Source organism: Pinus tabuliformis, chromosome 7 (assembly GCF_031772625.1).
Source record: "Pinus tabuliformis cultivar Carrire ecotype Pingquan chromosome 7, CPIR1, whole genome shotgun sequence".
NCBI lineage: Eukaryota > Viridiplantae > Streptophyta > Pinopsida > Pinales > Pinaceae > Pinus > Pinus tabuliformis.
The window spans coordinates 1350520434-1350533299 of record NC_142293.1 but is presented as its reverse complement, the minus strand read 5'-3'; the positions used below and the strand labels follow the sequence as shown (position 1 = coordinate 1350533299).

Sequence of the window (12866 nt, the reverse complement as noted above, 5' to 3'; positions counted from 1 at the left end):
AACGTGCAGAAATCTCCAAAGAAATGGAGATATACAGGATGGCAGGTGGCACATTTAGCTTTGAGATGGCTGTGGTTGATAGGAAGACTAAAATGCCAGATATTTTTTAGTTTGTTTCAAATTTCATTGTCTCTTCAAGTTCATAACTTCATACTTTGCTTCAACTTTCAAATTTCATTTTTTTCTTCTGTTTATCTTAATTGTAATTTTGTTGTAGATGCATGGTGGAGAAGCTATGGTGCCAGAGTACCCCATCTGCGAAAGCTTTCCATTCGAATCCTCAGCCAAACATGTAGCTCCTCAGGATGCGAGCGCAACTGGAGTGTATTTGAAAAAATACACACCAAGAAGCGCAACATGTTAAACTTAAAATATTCCAAATTTCCAATTAATTTTTTGAATTCATTAAATAATATATATTTTTTATAATTATTATTTTATGATCTTTGTACAGGTTGGAGTCCTAGCAACTTAATGACATGGTCTACGTCTACTACAATCTTCGATTGTGGGTGAGGCAACTTGAGAGGACTCCTGATATGGAGGCCATCTCATTGGAATGTGATTGACACCACTGCTGCATGAAGGGTTGAGGCTGAGAGGCCTCTCATGGAATTTGGCTATGATTGGTTAGAGCAGGAGGTAGTGGAAGGCGTAGAGGGGGCAGAGGAGGAGGAGGAGCAACAGGAGGAGGAGGTGACATCACCTACCCAGGCTAACGCTGCCATCAGTAGAGGACGTGGTCTACCTCCTATAGCTCCTAGTTCTTCAGCTTCTAGAGCGCAGCAGAGTCCACTGCCAACTCCACCGGCATCTACATCTAGAGGGAAAGGGAAAGCTATTGCATTTTCTCGCAAGACGGGCAGAGGAAATCAATAGTATTAGTTATTTGGTTCATTTCATTGTAGATGACATTATGACTCATGATATGAGATACATTGTTATATTTTTTGTTGATATTTTGAGGCTGAGTTGGGAGTGAGTAGTCAAGACTTACTATTCAGGACATGATTCACTGTTATGTGTGATGTAGCACTTGAAATGATATTACATATCTTATATATTAGTTATTTATCATATTTATGTGTCAATGCATTTATTTTATGTTGTAGATGCTTTAGATATTAAAAAAATTGAAAAAATGAATATTTTTGTATTTGCCGATTTTTTTCCCGATTTTGTTTTTGTTTTTTGTTTATCCCCCTCGTCGATTTAATCCTGATTGCGATGTTCACAACACTGGTTTGTAGGTGCCCTATTTAATATATCGATATATTGTTTAGATGGGAGGAGGTGTCATGGCACATCTATTGAGTACATGAAAAGGAGTAGATGTTCTAAGGCTATTGCCATTGGTTGAAGAAGCCTAGAGGCCTCCAAGAAACATTTGTGGGCAGGTGTAAGTGTGCTTATTGAGGTAATGGTCTTGGAAGAATAAACTGTGAGATTGGAGGATTGATCCCTCCTAGAAATGAAGTCCCCAAAGATTTGAACTTTTGAAGGAATGATGCTAGATAGAAAACGACCTCAAGTTTGAAGGGATGGGTTCGAATTTTGCCAAAAAATATTGGTGGGGATAGTTCTCTTGTATGTTCTTTATCTTATGGAGGACCATTGGTTTGATGATTGTATTCAAGAGGTGAATCTTTGATACAATGTCTTGGGATTTGCTTTGGAAGTGTTGCCTCTCAAGGAGGGCAAGGGAACCACATATCCCTTGTTTTGGTGTTGGAGGCCTTGATGCATGCTAAACTATGGCCCCACAAATAGACTCCCATGTAGTTACAAGCTATGATGTTCCTTATCTCTTCCCTCGAAAATAGAAATGAAAGTTGGAGAGAGTCCTCTTTGATGCGTTAAAGGTCATGATCTTTGTTTTACCTAAGTTGACTATTCACTATTGATGGTCGTAGAAGCTGTGTAAGGGATTGATATGTCTCTACAAGCCCTTAGGTGAGGAGGACAACATAATTAGGTCATCAACAAAGAGGAGCAGGGATATCAAGACATGGTGTAGAAGGTGCCCATCATTGCCCTAAATATGTTGGGATTTACAAGAGAGTCAGTGAGAGGGGCCACCATTGCTTAACGCGAATGGTGCGTTAGAGGAAGTCAGAAAGATCATGTACAATTTGAAAGGCTATTGATCATTGATTTGTAGAGTCTCATGACGACCATTAGCTATGTCACAAGGTTCACCGAACTTCAACCTTGAGGTTTGAAATTTGGTGAACTAAAAGAAAATTTTGAGGTTTGATGAACCTCATCAAACCTCATGGCCATTGATCGTGTTCATAGATCAAGCTCATAACATTGTGTCACAACAATCTGTTCTTGCAATTTCCGAGTCCATGATAACATTTTTTATGTTTATGGATGTTGATTTCTTATATTTTATGTTATATATATTTTTAGGTTTATATATATATTGTGTGTGTGAGAGTGAGAGAGAGAGAGAGAGATGAACCTAATGGCGAACCTCATCAAAATATTCGAACTCGAATTGAACTTAATCATTGTCGAACTCGAATTCGAACCACGTGACTTAGACCATTAGGAGGGTCTTTGAAATGCCAGTGTCATAGAGCATTTGTAACTAAGCCCCCCTTAGAGCCAAGTTGAGCATCTTTTGAAATTCTATGATGCCACATATGAATTTGAAGAGTCATGATGAGCCTCTTTGATATTGCCCTAGGTATTGGGTTTATGACTATGGGTGGAAGTTTGCTTGAATTGTCATACTCAAGCGCCTGCTCTCCAACATTCAAGAGCCATATATGAAGAATTGTAGCATATAATTTTGAGAATGTATGCCCTACCATGATTGGTTGATATTTATTTGCGTATAAGCTAGCTTGGATTTGAAAGTAAGCAAATAATGTGATTTTATAAGTCAAGATTAATAGGAGAAGCAACTGGGCTTGCAAATAAGATAACATAAGACAATTTTAATGTCCACAAATGACTAAAAATAGATAAATGGGATTCAAAAGCATAATATAGTTTTGATATTTTCAAGGAGTGTTAGAGCATTTCCTATAAAGCTAGGATGTGTATCATAAAATGAAGCATGCTAAATTATTGGAAGAGAAAAGTTACAATATTTATGACATTAGATAACTCAAGGAAGAAGCGGAAAGAACATCCCTAATGAACCATTGACCAGAAAGGAGGAGCCAAAACACTGCTTGAAGATGTCCCCAAGGGAGAGATTAGTTTTTAAAGAGTTAGACTATGAAACCTTGGGAGTAAGTTAGGAGCAATTTGTTGAGACATAAAATTGCAAACAATCTTATGATTCTTTGGTGAAGATTAGGTGTTTGAAGGTTGTCTTACAACTAGAGGATTAATTTAAAAAATAATAAGGAATTGTATGCTAGATGCTTGAATAATACTATTTGAATGTTCTAAGCAAAGCTTCAAGATTGAGACATTTTTGTACATTTATGTCGTCGAGGGTGCGGGGTCCAAATCAATTTGCCCAATTACAAGCACAATTGCAAGAAGCCTAGCCACACTTGGATGGGTCTTAAAAGTAGATTTGGGTCATGATATGAGGTTTAGTCATGGACGAGTTAGAGAGGGATTATAAGATATTTAGGAGCACTTTCATGGTACTAAAGAGTGTTCAAGTTGGTGGTTATTAGGTTCTGGTGAAGCAAGATTACTAAGAAGCAAATATTGAAAGGAATTGCGTGTGAAACTAAACAAGTTGATGTTTTATCTCTCAGATATGCAATCATTTAGTGAAATAGTTCTATTGACCAATATAGATTGCTATATGAATAGATGATGCTTTGGAGCTCGTGGAACAAGTGTCAATATTGAAGTAGTGACTTGAGCTTGTGAAGAATTTGTGGGTGTTGGATTGAGATTGTAGTAAGAAGTAACTAGTTTATGCCAAAACATTACTTTGTGTACAATTCTTAAGTTTAGAATGGATTTTTTTTTGAAAAAAAAGGATGAACAATGATTGGGTAGGTAATCCTTGGGAGGATATTTGTGTGATGAATTCTCTTTAGATCATACATGCTAGACACTGACAATGACATGAGATTTGTGCCAATTATTAGTGGATTTATTTTAAGAAATAAGTATTAGTTTTGATAAAAGAATAAAATCTATTAATGTAGGATGGTAATTAGTTGGAGTTGCACATAAAAGTTGTTTAATTAGTTCTTGTGACCGTGAGAATCTATTTTGCATGGGGATCTAGAATGTGGGTATGGGTCTTTGAAATGGAAAGAAGATTCATGCAAATTTGCAAGAAAAGACAAGTTGGGAGTGATAAGAAGATACAATAAGTTGAGATAAGATAATTATATTAATGTCCAACAAATGACCATAAAAGTAGGTTAATGGGACTAGTGAGTACAATGATGTCAATACAAAGCAGGAGTACTAAAATGCCTCCTAGATAAAGAACAAGAGGCAAAGTAGAAATGTTATGTCTATATGCGAACATGGGAAAACCCTTGAATCCAAGTGTGGGAAGCCGCATTGGGAGGGAGATATATAGAGGGAAAGGATCTAGGAGAGATGCCTTAAGGAGGAGCTAGGAGAAGATTTGGACCATCTACCGCGCTGTTAATGTCTAGGTGATTTGCTTTGCCTGTTGGTAAGGGATCTGGTTTTGTAATGTCTCTATGGTATTTGGTGATGGGGTAAGGTCCCTTTGGTCCATATTGACCTGGAGCTAGAAGCAATGTTATCTTCAACTTGTCTCTTAGTGCCCCTAGTTGATGGGAGCACCATAAAGGAGGAGGTAATCCATTGAACAATATTCGGCCTAAGAGAAGGTTGAAGAGTGTGAGTACGAACTTATGAAGTTTGAGGGCATGTGAGTTGGACATCTCTGGTATGAGTATTGGAAGAAACTAGAGAGGGTTTGGATCCCTCTGTATAGGCAATGAACTCTCCCATAGATCTCATAATAAATGGGGCAACAGAAGATGAAGTGCCCCTGTGACTCAATCTCTTGGAAATGACATATTTGGTAGATCCCATCTAAGCATTCTATCTAGCAGTCCGTCTCAATCCGCTCTCAATGAGAGCCAACTTTGAACTTCACTAAGGGAATTTGAAGGGCATGCATTCGATGGAAAAACATGTAATGCGGATGAATAACGAGTCCATGCCTCATCATTATGGTGTCAATACAAAGTAGGAGTACTAAAAAGCCTCCTATATAAGTGCTTGGCATAAAAGGCCATCTTCAGATGTAACCCACTTTGAGGGTTTTATCCAAGTGACCTATACATATTTCTTGTAGGTTTTCTCATGAGTGATTGTATTCATCTCCTGTTTGGTTGGTAAGATGTGGTTAGGTACACATAAGGAATATCTAAATGGAGGAAGTTGGTCCAACATAATACTGGCTAAAGTAGGGAGATTTGAGACAACAGTGTACCGTCTTTGAGACCAAGCCAAAGGATTAGCTGTTGCAATGGACTCTTGTGAACAGTAGGCCAAGTATGGATATTTGTCATGTCCCTATGTTGTATAAACAAAACTCTGAACATGGTGTAGAAGTGAGATGAGATAGATCATTGCCTCAAGTCAGAAGAAGTGAGAGCCAAACTTTGCAGGGATGATGGGCTGAGGAACTGTTTGTTTGCATTGAATGAATTGACAAAGGTGGATGGCATGTACTCTCTCTACCAAGGACCAATTAGACTCTAGTAGAGTGGGTCCCCAAACCTCAGACTCATATAGAAGTGTGGGTTGGACATAAGTTTTCATCAACGACATCTTGGACTATATGTCCTAAAAGTGGTGCTGAAAACACTATCCCTCTAGGAGGGCCAAGGACCCATAACCCTTGTTGCTTCGGGGATGAAGTGAATGTTGCAAACTAAAGCGAGGACTTGTGAATGATATCACAATATAGGTATATATGGTGGTGATCTCAATCTTCTCATCTTTGAAAAAGTAGCGGTAATCAAAGAGAATCTTTTTTGATGTGTTGAAGATTGTGACCTTGGTTTTACCTAGGATGGTCGTTAACTGATGAAGATCACATAAAAGGGCTAGGGCATCTAGTTGTCTTTGCAATCTGTCCAAGGATGAGGCTAGAAGGACCACTTCATCTACAAACAAAAGAATAGGAATCAAAACATGGTGTAGAAGGTAACCGTCATCATCTTGGATGAATAGTATCACAATATAGGTATATGTGGTGGTGATCTCAGTCTTCTCATCTTTGAAAAAGTAGTGGTAATCAAAGAGAATCGTTTTTGATGCATTGAAGATTGTGACCTTTGTTTTACCTACAATGATTGTCAATTGATGAAGATCACATAAAAGGGCTAGGGCATCTAGTTGTCTTTGAAATCTGTCCAAGGATGAGGCTAGAAGGACCATATCATCTACAAACAAAGGGATGGAAATCAAAACATGGTGTAGAAGGCAACCATCACCATCTTGGATGTGTTAGGTGAAGGGCTCCAACTCATCAATATAGAACCCAAATAATGTGGGGTGTAGGGGGGCAAATTTGTTTAACCCCAATAGTACTCTAATTGAAATTTGATAGGCCATGTGATGTGAGCAAGTGACTGAGGATTGGCTTGTGTATATGCGTGATGGCTGATAATAGGGTGTTTGAGATACCAAAGTCTATGTGTCTTTGGAATAGAGCCTCCCTAGTAACAAAATCAAAAGCTTTCCAAAAGTCTACAAGACAGCAATAAACTTTTGAAGAGCAATGACGAGCTTCCTCAATGATGGCCCTGAGTGTAAGGATGTGATCAATAGTTTGGTATTTATGTCAGAATTCGGCCTATCCTCTAGCTATGAGATGTTGTCGCTCAAGCTCCCTAGAGAGCTTCAAGTGGGGAACTGTAGCATAGAGCTTGGAGAATGTGTGGCCCACCATGATTTTAGTGTAGTTATTGGGATCAGAGTTTGTTCCTTATTTGTGTATCAGGTGAATGATGTGATATGACCATGTTAATGGAAAACTTGTACAGGCCACATGGTTAAAGAGACCAACCAAGTAAGGAACTAAAGGACATAGACCATGTTTAAAGAACTCTACTTGGAAACCATCCTTGTCTATTGCTTTGTTGTTGTTTCTCACCCACACGTCCTCTCTAATGTCCTTACTTGAGAATAAGAGGCTTGAAGAAGGCAAAGATGTACCCTGAATCTAGGGCTGCTTAGGAATATCATAAAGGGTGGAGATGTGCAAGAATAAGATGATGTGAAATTAATGTTTACGAGAGTGATTAAAGGATGTACACAACTCTCATCTCTTTTGAGAGATAGAGAGGCATTTCTTGCAGTGGAGAAGACGACAATAGGAGGCTTTGATGTTGGGGTAAGAGGGGTGAGCATGGGTAATTGCATACTGAAGTTGGCAATGGAGAGCCTTGCATTCTTCATCACACCAACGATTCATAGGACAGGAGTTGGTTTTTGGGGAGGTGGAAGTGGGCTGAGTGGAGTGAGGGTAGGACTTGAGGGTTGCGTCCCAAATGATGGATGAGAGGCAGGTGTATATGGTAGAAGCTGAGTCTAATGAGACGAATTGGGTCTTAGAGGGGAGCATTTGGCGGAGTGGGAAGTAAATGTGTCTAGGTCCCCCTCCTCGAAGCACAAAGTAATAGGGGGTGGGCCTTGGGAGATGTGGGGTGTGGCAGGAGAGAGAAGGGTTTCAACTTGTAGAGAGAAGGAAAGAACAACGTGGTTTGCAAGGGGGATGGGGGAGAAAGTTAAGTGGTGAATGAAGGGGAGTAAGTTCTGGCTAGAAAAGACATAATCGACAACACTTGTGCCTTCGCACTGAGGGCGACATGTGAAAAAGCAGGAACTTGGGAAACATGGGATCCCATTTAAGAATCCACAATATAAAAAACGATCTAAAAAATCAGAAAAAATAGGAAAAATTGGGGGAGTCAAGTGTATTAGGGAGCTCTCTAATGCTCCTAAGTATGTGTGACCATTATTACCTACTAATATAATAATAGTTGTAATAAATAATAAAAGTAATCTAATTTACGGTCACAACCTAGCCAAATGCCAAATTGATGTATCAGACCCCCTTGCTTGTGGGACAAGGGAACCAATCTATCTTAGTCCATGGGCCTAATATGAATGCACATAAAACATTTATTAATATAAAATTGTAATTATATTACCATATTATAACACAAAGTTTGACAAAACAATATAAGTGAATTTCTAGTTTGCTTTTCTACAAGACGTATAATACATGTGAACAAAATTTATTAGAACAAGGTTTCAACTTTGACACATATTTTAGTCTCTCTTTAAAGATTTTATTTCTATTGAAAACCTCACAGGCTCTCCCATTCTTCTCCAAAATATCTAGATGGAGGGCAACTAAAGCTCCAATCACAATGGCCAATGGCAACTTTAAGTAACTCAACCAAATTTGAACCTGTGACCTATGGCCTCCTTGGCAACATGCATGCCTTACCCCTGGGGACTCAGGTGGATTTGAACTTGTGGCCTTCTTGGCCCTTGGCATGGCAAGTCAAATCACTTGAACTAATCCTCGAAGCTTTTTTATAAACTTATAATAGTTGTCAATATATTTTATTAGAAAAGGTTTTGTTTGCAATTAATGCAATTTGGGAAATTTCATTTCAATCTTGGGGTTTCCTAGATCTATTCTTGTGAATTTTCAGTGTTAGGCCTGAATTTGAAATATAAATTACTATAGTGTGTACTTCACTTATTTTCAACCAATGTTATTGGAATTGGTAAAACTGGTCAGTCCAATCGGTTTGGGCACAAAAACGGTCCGGTTCGGGCTTCAGAACCGGAATAGGCCAGTTCCATACTGAACCAATTGGTTCTGTAATGGAACTAGTCAGTTTGGGACCAGTTTCGTGTGGTCCATACCCACGTGAGCCAGCTTAAAAAATGCTTTTTTATTTTTTATTTTTTCATTTGGTTGGTCCACTTCTAATTTTCCTCTAGGCCAGCCTAATATTCAAGCCTATCGCCCTAGTATTGCTATGCAATTCTTGTTAATATTAAATTCTTAAAGTAAAAGGATGAAAATGAAAGATAAAGGAGAATGTCACTCCTTTATCTTTCATTTTCATCCTTCTACTTCAATTTTTAACATTACCATGAAATGACTCAGGATGCTTGAGATTGGTTCCAACCTCATTGGGTTTCATATGGAGAAAGTAGAATTTTAGATCTCACTCAAAATCCGACAAACTTATCAGTTTTTCAAGATTTTAGTATTGGGGGGATTGCAATGTTTCCATTGGATTTTGTTATGTACGAGGGTATAGCACCAAGTCCTCTATGTACTTTGATGTTGGTGAAATTGGTTGTCGAACTCCTCTATCACGACTCTACTAAAAATGTACCCATCACTCAAACAAAACCTTGACTTGACATGCTAAGTTTTTTCTATCTTATTTTAATGCTTAGAGGGTTATATTGATGATGAAGATCCCAACATAGGCAATGATTTTGATGATATGTAGGTATTTTTTGTAGCATGATTTTTTTGAATGCTAGAGGCCATCTAGAGCCTATTTGTTGATGTATTTTCAGTTCAAAGACGGATTGCACTCGATGCTATTTTGGTTATGTGCACCCTTACATCCAAGTAGATCACAAACACTGAGTGGCCGCTATATCCACGGGAAAATCCAAGTAGATCAACCCGAAGGAATCTACCGTCGGCCAAACTAGCAAGGCCTAATCCCAAGGGTGTCAAGGAAATTTGACCCTGTGACCTTCCGATATGTGAGGTACTTAGCAACGAGAACTCGACAAACAACCTTACATGCTATATAAATGAAAACTTTTGCTTATTTGTGTACAAATGGTTTGGATTTATATGGATGCACATGAATATATGTGTTTTTGTTTAAAATTTGAATATTTTATGTGTTTTTGGTCAACTAGTTTTTTGGTTTGGTTTTTTTTATTGGTTCTGGTCCGGTTCTGATCAGTTCCCGGTCCACAAGGTTTTCTGGTTCAGTTACGATAACACTGTTTTCACCCAAAATCACAAGGCAGCCCAAGAAAATAAATACTGAACAAGTGCACTTCAATGGAATAGTATTTTGATCCGTTAAGAGACATATTCCAAGTATATAACAGATGTGAAAATGCTTATTACAGAATAATTTTTACGGTCCTAAATGTCCCCCTTAGCTTTTATATGTTTGTTAAATCACTTAATAAAATTTGTTCAATATTATTTCAAATGAGCATGCATAACTAGCAATAGAAACTACTCATGCATCATGAGAACATAAGCTGAAAATCAAACGTTGTGTACTGGTAGATTTGATTTTCAGCTCATTTTCTTATGATGCATGAGTAGTTTCTAGTGATAGTTATGCATGCTGATTTGACATAATATATTTTGAAGTATGCTTTGCTGCCCAAATTTTGTACTTGCAGATTTGATTTTCAGTGTATGTTCTCATGATGTATGAGTAGTTTCTAGTGCTAGCTATGCATGAAGATTTGACATAATTTTGAGCAGATTTTGTTAAGTGATACATATAAGATGAAGTTACTAGTACATAGCAACAGCTTAATACAAGTTGGTGCAATTCATTTCTCCAAACCCTAGCCAAGGAGACAAAAAGAAAGCCTTAGCTACCAACTCCTCCAAGCTACAAATTACTTCCATCCAAAGTTGGTCGCTTCATGAAAGAATCACAAGCACTTACATACACACTGGCAAGTCCTCCTTAGCACCTACACAAGTAATACTAGGGTTTCCAAATGCCACAAAACCCTAGTCTTCTTTTCTCACAAGAATTACAGGAATAAGAGTTTCATTTGCTCCTTTGAGGTTTCTCCCAAACTTGACTATTCTTTGTCTTCTTAGATCAAACCCTAACTCCAGAATTCTTCTTGAATCTCCTCATGAACCTTCGCACTCAAAGAAAAAGAGCAAAGTACAATAAAGAAGAGTATAATAAAGAGATCAATTTGCTCTAGCTCTCACATCTCTAATACAAGCATGTGAGTGAATAAATCAATGAAACAACTCTATTCTCCTTGTATTTATATGAAGGGTGAGTGAGGCCAATGGTAGCAAAATGGACCTTGTCCACAGCAAATGACCTAACTAATAATAGATAGGCTCACATGTGAAGTATTTCAACTCTAAGTGACAAACTTTTGGTGGCACATGTTAAGCTCCAATGCGTTCACGTCCAACAAAGAGTCATCCCGAGGTGTGTGCTTCACAAGATGTGTCTAATGCTCCTCCTTTATAGGGCTCTAATGCTCCAATGCTATCTCCTAAGCCATGAGTACCTCTTGGTCCACCACATGATCACTCCTCAAACTAAGTGTTCTTCAGTGAAGTACAAGCCTCCATGCAAGCAACCAAGTGTCCCCAATTCTCCTCCAAGTGGGTCATCATCCCAAGTGAGCAACCAAAGTCTCCATGTGTGCACTCCATGATGAAGTAACTAAACCACAATGCACATAGGCCTCAAACCTCCTAAGGAAGCATGGCACATAGGCCTCAAACCTCCTATGGAAGTGTGGCACATAGGCCTCAAACCTCCTGTGGAAGTGTGGCACATAGGCATTGAGTCAAGGCATAGCAATCTATGAGTAAGCTATCTGCAATGTTTATGTCCTAAGGGTAGTCAACACACCATGCACCCCAAGCATGGTGTATCACTTTCGGGGCAGCCCTGAAAGCTAACACCAACAAGCTCCATAGAGTGCTCAAATTTTAAATTATGTTTCCACCTATAATCCTGTCAAGTCCATAGATTTACAACCAGATTGATAGATGTAGAAAAATACTTATAAAGACTTGAATTTTCTGAAGGAATTTATCTTGGAACTGTCCTGAAAAAATTATCCTTGAAATCATTCAGGAAATGGCATTGAAATTACTTGGTAGAACAAGTTTAGATATTGGGTCAACACCATTAAGGTGTAAGAAGAAACGTCTGTGCATCTCCAAATAATTCTATGGATGAAAATCCATAAAATGTCCATGCAATTCTTCAATAAAAAAAAGTTTAAAGTTTCCCTACAATGGCAACTCCACAGATATGGTCTTCAAGTTTTGAAACCACTATTAGGAGCCAGCAGAAAGCCACATAAATGGGAATTTTTTGTTGTTGCAGATTTAGTAGTATCAAAGAAGTTCAACATAAAATTCAGTTGGCTACAATGTTTGAGTCTATACCACTGTTATAATCTTTTGTAAGATGATATGCTATAGGCATTTACTAATTACAATAGCTTGGAAATGAACATGGATCAAACATGGGATTTAAACCAAATACGAAAAATGTTTGAGTAAATATAAGATTAAAGATGCTCAAATCTGAAGCCAATGAACAAATCTTCTAAAAGGAGCCTTATATTTCCATCTTCAGGATGATAAAAAGTGACGGCTGGGTGGGTATTTAGCTTCACAACCTTAGATGCTCAGTGATAAACTGACAATATTATATGTTTGGATCCATTTTAGCCTATCTTAGAAGTGTTACAAAGTTTCATTAACTGGCAGCTGCTAGTTTCTTCAAAACCATCCTTATCAACAGTGTTACAAAATGGGGAGATAGGACACCTCATTTTTTCCCATCACAGTGGCACCTCTTATAAAATATACTAGATTGCAAATGAAGTCAATTTTAGACATATCATAAATGATACAAATATCAGTGTTTTGTAGTGCATGGCATCATAACATTGAAACCATGTAAAAGCACTGGGACACTTTCTTGCCATCCAAGAATCTAACAGAAAAATATACATGTAAGTTTAACATGTTTTGGTGTTTCCAAAATTCTTACTTATTGGAGACAAGTTGGTATGTGCTTTAATATTTCACACTTTAATAGAACATAGTTTCTGTGGTATCTTGGATATGTATGTTT

General features: G+C 38.0%; 1 protein-coding gene across 1 annotated transcript in view; it reads left to right on the top strand.

The window, feature by feature from the left end:
- Nucleotides 1-12866, top strand: part of LOC149252560 (uncharacterized) — a 76315-nt gene that overhangs the window by 21457 nt on the left and 41992 nt on the right. The gene's annotated exons all lie outside the window — the stretch shown is intronic.